We start from the raw sequence: 12,686 nt of genomic DNA, 5'->3' as shown, positions 1-12,686 counted from the left end.
CTAAAGGCTACTTCAGTTCATCCACTAAGGAGTCAGTCTTGAGTCTCCTACCTTTAATGTGCCCTTGAATTTCCGCGGATTATCCTGAAAGGCCTTTGGTGGCTGATGCCGTTTATAGATGCTGCCAGAGCCCACACTTACGAGGCTGTTTGCTTCCGCTTCCTGCACTGGTCAAAGCCCGAATTCTCTCTTTAGGTCCAGGTTTCGGCTTTATAGGTACTGCTGTTAGAGGCTGGCTACTTTGTCAGGGAGGGAGGGAGTAGGAACTCTCCCGTACAGTGTAGGGTTTACCAGTGTTTCCTGCCTTCTACCCACTAGGTGTCAGTAGTACATAGACACTCTTGACTTCTGAAAATGGAAACCTCATTTGACCTGTTGCCCTGAACAAGTCCTAGGTACTAAGGCAAGCTAGGGAAGAGGTTTCCCATGAGCTAAAATATCTGCCACTCTAAGTATTTGAATTAAGCACGCCACTAAATGTTTCATATGCAGCCACACCTAATCAGACTCTGGAAGGGAGGCAGTAGCCCCTGACAGAAGAGAAGACTCAAAATCGTAAGCTTTCCAACTGCCACACAGTATGGGAGTCTGGGTCCGTACCTGTGCGATTCTGATGCCCGTCGCCTTCACAGGCTTCACACTGCTGCCTGCCCTGGGCAGCTTGCCTTCCAAACAAGCTGCAAGTCAGTAAACCTGAGCCTGAGGTCTGCTTTACCATCTGTCTCTCTCCTGTCCCAGATGCCCAAGAGCAGCTTTGCTGCTGGGATGCCTGGCCATGGTGCCCTGATCAGGGGACATGCCTTACAGTCACAGACGTGCACCATCTGGAAAACTCCGTCCCAGTAGCACCGAGTCCCCTAATCTGTTTGGTAAAAGGTGATGCATTGCTTACAGAACAAACAAGAATTAGGCACACCACTAAATATTTTATGTGTGAATCTATTCCCATGAATCTATTTTCCTTAGATCACAAAATTTTATTTTAAAACGTGGGACACCTGCCCTTCTCCAGGAAGGCTCTGTTCTCTCCCAGTTTTCCCTTTGGTCCTTTCCCAGTAAGGAACTAAGGTCTGCAGAGCCACCACCCCTTGGGCTCAGTAAGTCCTGGGAGTGTTTGTTGTCACATAGGGCTTTAAGAGTCCTCTCAGGCAAGTCCTTCCTCAGTGACTTACTCTGACATCCTTAGTTTGTTCTTCTTTGTCGAAGGATGGAAAGAGACCCCTGAATGAGACTCTGAACAGTGCCAAGACTGGACCTAAGCCCTGTGGGCTTACCCCCTAGGGCTTCGAACTTAACGGAGGAGTGATCCAATCTGGCAGAGCTCCCCAGGGCCTTTGCCTCTGTCATTCAGATCTTAAGGAACTCAGTGGGTCTTACCTGGAAAGACCCAAAGCTGAGGGAGTGTGCTCAGCCTCTCCCCCGACCTACAACAGCAAACCCTCCCCTGAGACGCGCTTCCCGATATCCCTGAGCCCTGGAGTCACCTGGGAACACTTGAGACTGATTGGCTTCTGCCTTCAGAGGGCTCAACCAGGGCTCCACTGCATTGTGGGAAAGGCGGTTCACCTCTCCCAGCCCGCTTTCAGCCAAGAGCCTGAAATGGCCCAGAAGGTATGTGTTCTTCAGCCACTAAGGATTATTTTCAGAACGTTTTTTAAATATAAAAACTGCCTTTACCTGCTCGACTCCCCACACACCCTTTCGAGAGTAAAGCAATCCCGGAGAAGATGTTCTTTCCCATCCCTCCTGTGTTACTACTCTCCGGCTGGGACAAGTGCTCACAAAGCCCTCCTACGGTTTCCTCTAGCTGCTGGGTCATGGGAGGACACTGGCCAGCTTCATGGGAATGACAGTTGTTTGTCTAGGGCTCTGGCTGCCCAGTGTGGGAATCAATAGATCAGGTTCCTTTAGCCCCAGGGCCAGTTGTTTCTAGAAACAAGCACAAAAGGATCGGGAGGCACTCTCCTGAAACATTCGGTTTTGACCGGAAAGACAGCACAAAAGGAGACCCCGCCAGTCATCAGCAGGAGCAGGTAAGGCCGACAGCGGTGGGGGTGAGGGGAACCCTTCGCCAACTCAGTTCTCAGGCCTGCCTGGTGCTCCTGGGGGTGAAGGTTCTGTCTTAGTCTTTCATTCTACCATGGGTGGTACTAACAGCAACCATCCTGCCAATCCATTAAGAGCCGTCACCACACTTTAAAGATGGGGTAGGGAGAAGACTGAGACGTTTCTAGAACTGAGACCCCCAAATCTAGAACAGTAAGTATGAAACTGAGGCCAGAGTCACCCTCAGAGCTGCCTTATTTTTTTTAAAACATTTTAACATTTAATCCCAAGACCACAGCTTATAGTAAATACAGTTCAACAAAGGTCCTTGGATATGAACTAACTCAGAAAATACCGTCTGTTCTGTGTTGTTCGTTATAACCAGACTCCAGAACGTTCGTCCCTGTCAGCCTCCATCCCCGAGACCCTCCTGTGTGCTGTGGCTTCATACACTGTCTTATCTAGAACACTCTGCACAGTCCCCTTAGCAGGATCAAAACAGGAATGGGGATGTGTTTTAGGGTGGTCTTGGTCCCACAGCAGTGCCACTAGGAGACACCGTAAGCTTTGTCACCCTCAAGCCTCTCTGAGGGGTTTGGTCAGACGACACACATTCTGACTAACTGGCCTAAGCGGGAAACAGACTCTAAACAACTCAGACCTGGGAGGTCATCAGCTTCCAAACAGCTCAGGGGACCATGTTAGTCTCACTCAGGGAGCCAGTCTAAGCCTATGCTTTTTCAGGGTCAAACTACAGGCCTTTTCAGAGGAGGGAATAGAAACTTATTTTAATCTGAGTAACCAGGTAGAGGAAGCAGAGGAAAAGGGCGATCCTCAGCCCCCCAGTTCAGACACTTAGCTGCAAGGATCAACAATGAGAACGGTTTGGCGAAATACATTTTCTGGCCCGGGCTGGAAATTCTGGCAGTGATGGGGTACTAGCTGGTCTCACCTGCAGCCCGATAGAAATTCTGGCAGTGATGGGGTACTAGCTGGTCTCACCTGCAGCCCGAGAGAAATTCTGGCAGTGATGGGGTACTAGCTGGTCTCACCTGCAGCCCTCATCAGGGCCAACCAGACAGTTGGGGGGTCTCGAACTCAGGCCCTCAGAAAACCCATGAAGCAGTGGCTCCTCCCCTGGGTCCCTCTCTATCCCCCCACCCCCACCTCCCCATCACCAGGGAATACTTGGCTCATTAAACCTGGACTTTTAGTTCGGGCCTGATCTGTCTCATTGCGTCAGTGGAGAAACCCACTACCAAGATTTCCAAATACTTATCACAGACCTTGCTTGAACAGGCAGGTGGCACCCGGGGATAGAAGCTAGCTGACAGCTCTCTCCCTAGTACCCTCGGGAAAGTCCTTCAGCCACCTCACCTCATCCAGGCCTCTCCTTGCCGTCCAGTCACCGCATCCATTGATCCCTCCTGATGACACCTGTCAGCTAGACCTGGCCTTCAGCGTAAAGAAGCCGACGTGTGGAAGAACAACGCATGACTCCGTCTTCAGCTACACCGGTCCTCACCACCCACCCAGCTCTCCTCAGGAAAAAGACTTCCATGCATCCTGCTGATGGATATTGAATCCCAGCCTGCTGGGCAGCTGTGGAATACTGGCCCCGAGTGAGGGGATGGAGCAGGAGGGGGTTCTGAACGGACACAGGCGGCCAGTTTGCACAGCCAATATAGGTCATTATAAACGATGAAAACTCTAAGTGATGCAATTTGTTGCAACAGCTATGGCGTGGGCTCAGATGTGGGTTTGGGTTTTTAGGAGCGGGTGTGCCCTGTGCGTAGAGCAGAAACAGAACAAAGTGCCATTTCTAATGCCACCGCTTGCTGCATGCTTTGAAACTGCTGCGAGGCGCAGTTGCCATTCACACTGCAACTTGCCTTGCTGTCCAGATAATATGCAATTGTTGTCTTCCCGGGGCCCTGGTCTTCTCGGGTGACTTGTGGGCACTGGGTGCCACGGGAAGCTGTGGTTTCTAGAAGCTGCGACGGTCGTAAAAACAAGCAACCCTCACAGAGTTAAAGACATGGTAGTTTCTAGAAATGGCCCCTGTATGCCAGAGTTCCTGATTGTTGGTAAAGTAGATCATTGTCATTTGTGACTGACATTCTCCCTCCTGAGACTTTCAAGGAGACCAGCGCGGGGAACACAGAGCCTTTATTTACAAGGATGGTTTAGATAGTGTGTAGTGCTGTGTCTGTCATAACCAGGGAAAGGCAGCTAGCTGCCCTGAGGTGACGCAGAGCCATGCCTAGCTTTACTGGAGTGTGAGGAAACAACCAGCGATGTAAGTCGCCAGGTGAAATAGCCTTAGAATCACTTCCCGCTTCTCTTGCACAAATGCAAAGGTCTCCAATTTGTCAAACTGAAAACTGGAGAGAGGAGGTAGACCTTTAGCAGAATGCAGTAGAACTGGCCAATCTTCCCATCAGAGCGGCCCTTCTGTCTCAAAGCATTTCCTAGCTACCGTCTTCCTTTGTAAAATCGGGAGTGCAGATCCCCGGTGGCACTTGCTTAGAGTCTGTTGCTTGTCAGCTGGAGCTGAAGCTAGAAGCCAGGACCCTGTGACCCTGTGTGCTCTCCTCAAAAGAGGGCCCCAGGAAGCTTTGACCCTCCGAGAAAGCTCATAGGGGAGCCTTGGTCTCTGTTGCTGGAGGTGAGAGTAAGAACTGAAATAAAGACGCCTCTGAAAGGCAGGATATCTGGAACTCAGGGACAAGCAGATATTTTTCTCACAAAAGAGGGAAGCATAAATAGTCTGTGTGACACAAAATGGCTGCAGACTGCACGGCAGGCGGGTGACACCAGCGTGTGACTTTAGTGAGATGTCTGTAGCTCACAAAGTCCTGAGGGCTTCCAGCGACTTCTAAGTACAAAACAGCACTGTCATGAAGGCCGGAACTTACTTAGGTTGTAAGGTCACGCTTGAACAGGCGCTGGCCAGGTTTGGACCTTGGGCCGTAGCTCTAGTGTCTTCTGTCAGGAGCTGTGCTTTGAGAATAAAATTGTAATGACAGTATAGGAGGGGAAACTGAGGAGGAAAAGAAAACACACACACTCTACAGGGTGGTGGAAGATACTGACTGGCTAATGCTACCTGCTGTGCCCTGGGACTGTCTGGAAGACAGTGGCTGCCCACTGTGCCATTTTTGCAGCCACTGCATTTGAGGTACAGGAAGCCATCAGACCTCAGGAGAACAGAGGCCCTGCTGCAGGCCCTTGTGGGTCAGCTGACCAGGAGGCAGCTGCTATCTCCTGCCTGCTCCAACTGCAGCACTCACCCCTCCTCCCCACGCAAGCTTGTCAGGATCCTTCCTTAACCACAAGGAGGCTGAGAGGCCAGATTGGTCCGCATTGCTGCAATGTTTGGGGTATTTGAACCATGACGCGCTGCAAGTTTCGGGTTTTGAAGTGTTTAGATTTCAGATTTTCAAGTGAATGACACACAGCTAAGAAGGTCTATGGAAATATTCTAGAACCCCCAAAGTGTGGGATGTCTGAGCTACGCCTATGCTTCTAGTTCTAGATAAGAGACACTCATCTATGTCTCATGCAGTTGCCCCTAATGAGTAAGATATTAGCACCACTTTACAGGTGGGAAAGAAACCTGAGGCTCAAAACCTAAAGTAACTCAATCAAGGCAGAGCAGAGGTCCATCCACGTCTAACTTCAAATTCCTTTTTCTTTTTTTTTTTCTCTCCATATAGTCCTGGCCCTCCTGTAGCTTGCTTATGTAGACCAGGCTGGCCTCAAACTCACAGGAGATCGACTGGCCTCTGCTTCCTGGGTGCTGGGATTAAAAGCATGTGCACCGCCACACCCAGGTAACTTTCTGATTCATCTTCCCAGCAGCTTGGTGTTCATGGAAGCCACCAGAGATGTGTCCTTCTAGATGAACAACCGCAGGTAAGCCTGCATTTGTATGTGCTTATTCATTAGTTGTAAGTGTCGGAGGGATGGATAACTTCGTTCGTGCCAATTCACTCACCAGATGCCCCCCAGTTTAACTTGCAATGGAGCAACCTACAAAGGTTTTCTGGAGTGTTGTCACATTGAATCGGCACACCATAAGGATGTGAGGGTGTGTACAATGGACCCAGCTCTTTCACACTTTGCCCCCAGATTCATGACCATCTGTAGTCAGCTACACCTTACACTGTGTGCAGATATGTTCCCGTGACTGGCTTATTGACAAGCTAAATGGCCAGTAGTTAGGCAGGATTTTTCAGGGCAGAGAGAATGCTGGGAAGAAGGTGGAGTTGCCAGCCAGATGGAGAGGAAGCAGCATGGGGTATACGGAGTAAAGGTAGCTGTACAGAGCCACATAACAGAACGTAGATTAAACGACATGGGTTACAGTAGCGCAGACATTGAGAGAAATGATTAATAAATGAGATCTCCTGAAACTGAAAAGCTTCTGTTAAAGCAAAGGACACAGTCAACAAGACAAAACACAGCCTACAGAATAGCAAAATATCTTCACCAGCCCCACATCAGACAGAGGGCTGAACTCCAAAACATACAAAGAACTCAAGAAATTGGTCATCATGCCGGGCGGTGGTGGTGCATGCCTTTAATCCTAGCAGAGGCAGGTGGATCGCTGTGAGTTTGAGGCCAGCCTGGTCTATAAGAGCTAGTTCCAGGACAGGCTCCACAACTATAGGAAAACCCTGTCTCAAAAAAAGAAGGAAAGAAAAGAAAGAAAGAGAGAAAGAAAGAAAGAAAGAAAGAAAGAAAGAAAGAAAGAAAGAAGAAAAGAGAAATTGGTCATCAAAAGAACAAATAATCCAATAAAAAAAAATGGAGTACAGACCTAAAGAGAGAATTCTCAAGAGAGGAATCTAAAATGGCTGAAAGACACTTAAGGAAATGTTCAACATCCTTAGCCATCAGAGAAATGCAAATCAAAACAACTCTGAGATTCCAATTCCATCTTACACCTGTAAGAATGGCCAAGATCGGGCTGGAGAGATAGCTCAGTGGTTAAGAGCACTGACTGTGCTTCCAGAGGACCTGAGTTCAATTCCCAGCAACCACATAGTAGCTTACAACCATCTGTAATGAGATCTGGTGCCCTCTTCTGGCATGCAGGCATAAATAAATCTTTAAAAAGAAAAAAAAAAAGAATGGCCAAGATCAAAAACACTGATGACAACTTATCCTGGAAAGGATGTGGGGTAAAGGTAATACTCCTGCATTGCTGGTGGAAGTCCAAGCTGGTACAGCCCCTTTGGATAACAGTATGGTGATTTCTCAGAAAATTAGGAACCTTCCTCAAGACCCAGCAATACCACTCTTGGGTATATATCCAAAGGATGCTCAATCATGCCACAAGGGCATGTGCTCAACTATGTTCATAGCAGCATTGTCTGTCATAGCCAGAACCTGGAAACAACCTAAATGCTCCTCAACTGAAGAATGGTTAAGGAAAACGTGGTATATTTACACATTTACATGGACCACATGATGTTGACCATCTCACTGGCTCATCTGTGCTGAGCATCCTTCCACCATGCCTACATCCCGTGTGCTAGTATCGAAGGTGGTACTGGTCAGAGATGAAACATGTGACTTCGGCCCACCCATGTGCTTATCCAAACCACCTTCTGGCTCAGCCTCTGTCTCCTGACCTTGGAATAGGATGGCTGATTAAAGCCGTGACAAGCAGTGGGGTAGCCTGCCCCACAGTGATGGCAGAGATCCCCCACCATCCATTTACCACCCATTCCCTCAGATGCACCCCCAGCTCCTCCACATTTGCAAGCCAGCATGGAGCCTTTCAGTTCCAAGACCTTCTCAGAAGGCCACACAGGATCAGAGGTAACATGGTTCTTGTAGTTTTATTTTTATGTTGCATATTATCTCAAGACTGAGTGGCTCGAGATAAATCCATGCCCCGCTTAAGAAAAAGGAAGAAAGGAAGGAAGAAAGAAAGAAAGAAAGAAAGAAAGAAAGAAAGAAAGAAAGAACAGCAGGATGAATCCTAGGCCAGCTGACTACAAAGACTGTGTCAAAACACCAAACAATAAATAAATAGGCTGAAGATACTATTCAGTGATAGGATGCTTGCTTAGCATGTTCAAGTCCATGGGTCCATTACCTCATTACTGCGAAGGTAAAAAGAAAATAAACTCAGAAAATAAACTCAGGAAATCCACATAGCGGATGCACTCAGGTGTCTCTGGGTCACAGAGTGTAGTGGGTCTTAGGCCGCTCAGTGGGCTCCTCATCACTGCTCCCAGCAACCCTGCTCAGACTCATTTATAGCATTCCTATGCTAATCCTGCCCTTCCTACAGACGGTGTCATGGCCACATGCAAGGCCAAGGAGTCTGCCTCTAACATGAAGGCTGGACACTGGTCTTTTCCTTCCAGCCAGTGAGTATCCGACCTCTCTGCCTGCTTCTGTTGTTGCCCTTCAGACTGTGATCGTTTCCAGACAGCCAAAGCATCTCTTAGGAACTTATTTTTAAAATCATAAATGCTCACATCCCACCCAACGGTCCGCAAGTGAACGAGTCTTCTGTTGATTCCAAGTAACCTGAAGCCAAAGACCACGCGTTGGATTGGGTCCTTCAGTTAGAAGGTTGAGACAGAGATGAACCCGGTTTCAATGCCTTGTCCATCTCTCATGGCACCTTATTAATCATGCTTTGGTTAGGGGTGCTGTAAGTGACCCATTTTTTATCCCGACAACTTTTTTCACATTTAGCAGGTATGGAACCCTATTTCAATGGTCTTGAATTAGTTTAGCTTTTTGACCAAGTCCCCACCATCACGTTTGATTGAAGAGCCACTGTTTTTACTGCCTGCTGATTGGAGCCTGGACACAGTAGTAGTGTTCTCTTTAGTTCAAGCCCAACTTCAACACTGCTTTATTTGTTTGGTGTTATGTTATCTTTTTTGTTTGGTTTGTTTGTTTTTGTTTTTTTGTTTTTTGAGACAGAGTTGCTCTCTAAGCCCTGGCTGTCTTGTAACTCGCTCTATAAGACCATGCTGACCTCAGACTCAGCGATCCACCTGCCTCTGCCTCCTGAGTGCTGGGATTAAAAGTGTGTGCCACCACGGCTTTGCTAAGAGAGTTGGTTTATTTAAAAGTAGATAATGAAATCTTGAAATCCCCTTTGTGGGGACATTTAAGTTGCAGTTTGCTTACCCAACCATGTACATACTATTGTTCTTTAAAAAGATAATATGGTGGGGATGCCCCAAGCGGCCTGCAAGCCAGGCAAAGGCTGCCGCCAGAGCAGTGTTCCCTGGGCAAGCAGCAGAGTCAGGCAGCTGGATGCGGTGGACGACAGAGTAAATGGACATAAGGCTATACACAAAGTTAAACATTTGTTACTTAGAGAAGAGGGAGATATTTATTACTTAAAGAATAAGGAAACAGAGAGACATGGAGAAAAACATAGGGAGAGACAGAGACACGTGTGTACACACCAAGAGACGGGGGACAGAGAGAGAATTAGGATGGCGACCAGGAGGTCAGAAGTGGCTGGGGAGTGGGCGGGGTTAGTCCTTAAAGGCACCGCAAAGGAATAACACATACAGTGCCTTCCTCCCCAGAAGCGTACACCCACGTGAGAATATAGAACTCCAGGGGTGCAGGACTTTCTCAGCCTTGCAGTAAAACACCAGTCCTCACAGATGGATTAATCTTTCCGAATTCCAAGACCTCGAAGATCATCTGGCATGCCTCTGCTACCTACTGAACTCTGCACCCCTCTCTTTCCCCTAAAAAACCACGTAGGGGCCCCTAAAGAGATGTGTTTTATCGAGACGATAAAGCCATAAACGATGGCATAGTTACAAAGAAGGTTGCTGGGTTCAGGGTTAAGGAGGTCTTGTTATTCAGCTGGAACTTACAGCTGAGAAAGCCCCATTCCTGCCTCTCCAAACCCCGCCCTCTCAGAAAAACCACCAAGCCGAGGTTCCTCTCCTGAAGCGACCAGCTCCGCAACCCCCACCTAAAAGCGTTGTAATTGGGCACAAACCCAGCCTGTGGAGGACGAGCCATTGCCTGCACCTACAGGGTGTTTAAGCCCTCTACATTAGACTGGTCGGGTGATTTTTCTCCTGCTCCCTTCCCCGCCTCAATCACTGAGACCTGGAGGGTCATCCGGGCATGCTTTGCCCAAATAAACCTTTTACTTTTTAACTGGGCTTAATCTTGCCTACTGCGTCGGTGAAGAAACCTTTTATCAGGGTTTAGAAACCTTATCACTCACGTCCCCTTCTCCTCCATGACCAGGTCTCTACCGGTGAGAACTGAACCCAGGAGTATGGAGTCTTGCCTGAAGCAGGCGCGCATAAGCACCTCCTGGACGCTTGCCCAGAGTCATCGGCCTTGGTTCCCACCGGTGGCCCCGTCGTCAGTTTGGAACTGAGACGCGGAAGAAGTATAGGGCCTGATACTTCACCAGACTCTTGTGGCATCTCTGAAATCCTATTTCCTATTACAATCCCAAAGCAGGTGCTTTCATTGAGTACATCGTCGGTTGCCAGTCCTTTGAGTAGCTAGTTTCTTTCAAGGGCTAAACTGCTGTTTTTTTCTTTTCCTCAGGTGGAGTCACTGTGAGCAGCCAGGAACAGCTGAGGAGTTGTGGCCCCTCCCATATCACCCCCATCACTGGGAGATTGCCACAGACAAACTGCTTGCTCTACCAGGAGCCACCCTTGAGCACGCCCTTTGTTTGGGGGGTTCACTTGGGCAGGGTGTGTAGACCCAGCCCCTCCCAGGAAATGCAAAACAAAAACAGGCCTGTGCTTCACAGGGGACCTCAGCTCCCTGGGGTATTGAGAGTAACAAAGACAGGCCCAGCAGAAAGCAGCCAAAGCTGTCTCCATAGGGAAAGCCTGTGTACACAAGTGTACAGATGGGGGTCCACAAACACCCAGAGAAGGCCACACAGTCTCTGTGACAATTTCAGCTTTATTCTGAGGAAAATATTAAAAAACAATGTGAACATGTTCACATCACGAGTAAAAAACATCTCCCAAACTATTTCCGGAGATTTCGGGACCACATAGTGTCAAGTTGGGAGCGTAGGCGCCTGCCCCTCGCATCTATCCCAGCCCCCAGGCCTGGTCTAGACTCCAAATCCCAGCAGGCCAGGTCCTGACCCCTCCCTGGGGGTGGTCTCCCTTTCTTCTTCCCCGGGGTCGCGTTTCTGCGGCTTCCTGGTTCCCCCTCGGGGCCACCCGAGAGCGCAGATGTCCCATTAAACCTGGATATTTCTTAATTTGGCTTGTTTTGATTTGGCTTGATTGGGAATTTTTGCGTCAGCAGGGAGCTAATATTAAGAAATATTCCTAACACATAGTACTCATCTTTGAAAAGTACTAAGGGATTCAGGTTCTCCCAGATACTGGGGAGTCTGAGGCAAAAGGATTGTGTGATCCTAGTTCAAGATCAGCCTAGGCACCGCATCCAAACCCCCACTTCTTTAATTCAGTTGATTCTAAAGAATAGAGCAGGGCTACTTCACTTAGAAACACCAGCAGGTGTCATTCTCTGGTGAAGTCCCAGTAAACACGGACATCGTCCCTTCAGGGTGGCATCTTCACAGAGCTTAGATTCAGAAAACAGCGGAATAGCTCTCATGGAGGTGCTGACGAGGCTGGGCTGTTTTGGGGGCCTTGGTTGTTCATTTCTATACATACTGGGGTGTGGGTTACATAAGAGCTGTTGAAGGGTGCAGCTTGCATGATTTTATGTGGGGCTGATGTTCTGTGTGTTTATATAAAATAATGTTCATGTTTACCGTGATAGGCAAAATTACATCAACTCCAGAACTCTGGTTTCCTCTGTTAAGAGTACTGCGTATGACTCAGGTTTAGAGACCACTGCTTCTGTACTGGAATCCCACGTCTACGGTTATGGGCAGCAGAGGTGGCAGCTGGAAGGCTTACCAAGTGGTTGGGAGCTGAGAACCAGCGGAGGGGAGGGCGCTAGGGTGGAGTGCTGCCACTGCGCTTGCCAGGAACGGCCCGGCCCGTGAAGCAGATGGAGAGGGCGAGGCAAGGCAGCATGAGGGAAGCGGCGGCTGGTGGGCCTGAGGGGGCTTGTCTAGCACTGTCTCTGATCATCCTGTCTGCTGGAAGTGCTCTGATTCTACTACTGTGGTCAATAAAGACAAAGTGAATTCCATGTACGTGTACTAACTAATGACTGATACTTATGTACACACACAGGTTTCCCTAGAGAGCAACTGTAAATACCCTAAAGGTACCAGAAGCAGGTGAGGTCATTGCCAAGGCAGCAAGGAAGCCTCCCTGACTGTGCCGGTTTGAATGTGAATGGCCCCCACAGGCTCACAGATTTGAATACTTGGTCACCAGGAAGAGGCACTATTTTAAAGGATGATTGGAACAGGTGTGGCCTTGTTGGAGGAAGTGTGTCACTAGAGTGGACTTTGAGTTTTCAAAACCCTAGCTAGTCCCAGTGACTCTCTCTCTCTCTCCCTACCTGTGGGTCGGGATTAGAACTCTCAGCTGCTTCTCCAGCACCTGTCTGCCTGCACACTGCCATGCTCCCCACCAGGATAATGGATTGAACCTCTGAACGGTAAGCCAGCCTCCAGTCAAATGCTTCTTTTTCAGAGTTTCCATGGCCATGGTGTGCTGAAG

At 48.7% G+C, this 12,686-nt stretch overlaps 1 long non-coding RNA gene across 2 annotated transcripts; it reads left to right on the top strand.

Moving 5' to 3' along the window:
- Window positions 1–1,240: 1,240 nt before the first annotated feature.
- Window positions 1,241–11,299, top strand: LOC125390558 (uncharacterized). Of its 2 annotated transcripts, XR_007228785.3 has the most exons (4): window positions 1,241–2,033; window positions 5,911–5,964; window positions 10,309–10,530; window positions 10,621–11,299. It is a non-coding gene; the product is annotated as an uncharacterized LOC125390558 (long non-coding RNA). The 2 variants fall into 2 exon arrangements; XR_014996914.2 differs by lacking the exons at window positions 1,241–2,033; window positions 10,309–10,530 and having other exon boundaries at window positions 4,976–5,964.
- The last annotated feature ends 1,387 nt before the right edge of the window (window positions 11,300–12,686 follow it).

The sequence above is a fragment of the Myodes glareolus genome, chromosome 13 (genome assembly GCF_982192425.1).
Source record: "Myodes glareolus chromosome 13, mMyoGla1.1, whole genome shotgun sequence".
Lineage (NCBI taxonomy): Eukaryota > Metazoa > Chordata > Mammalia > Rodentia > Cricetidae > Myodes > Myodes glareolus.
The sequence above is the reverse complement of the archived record's forward strand: the minus strand, read 5'-3'. Positions and strand labels throughout refer to the sequence as shown.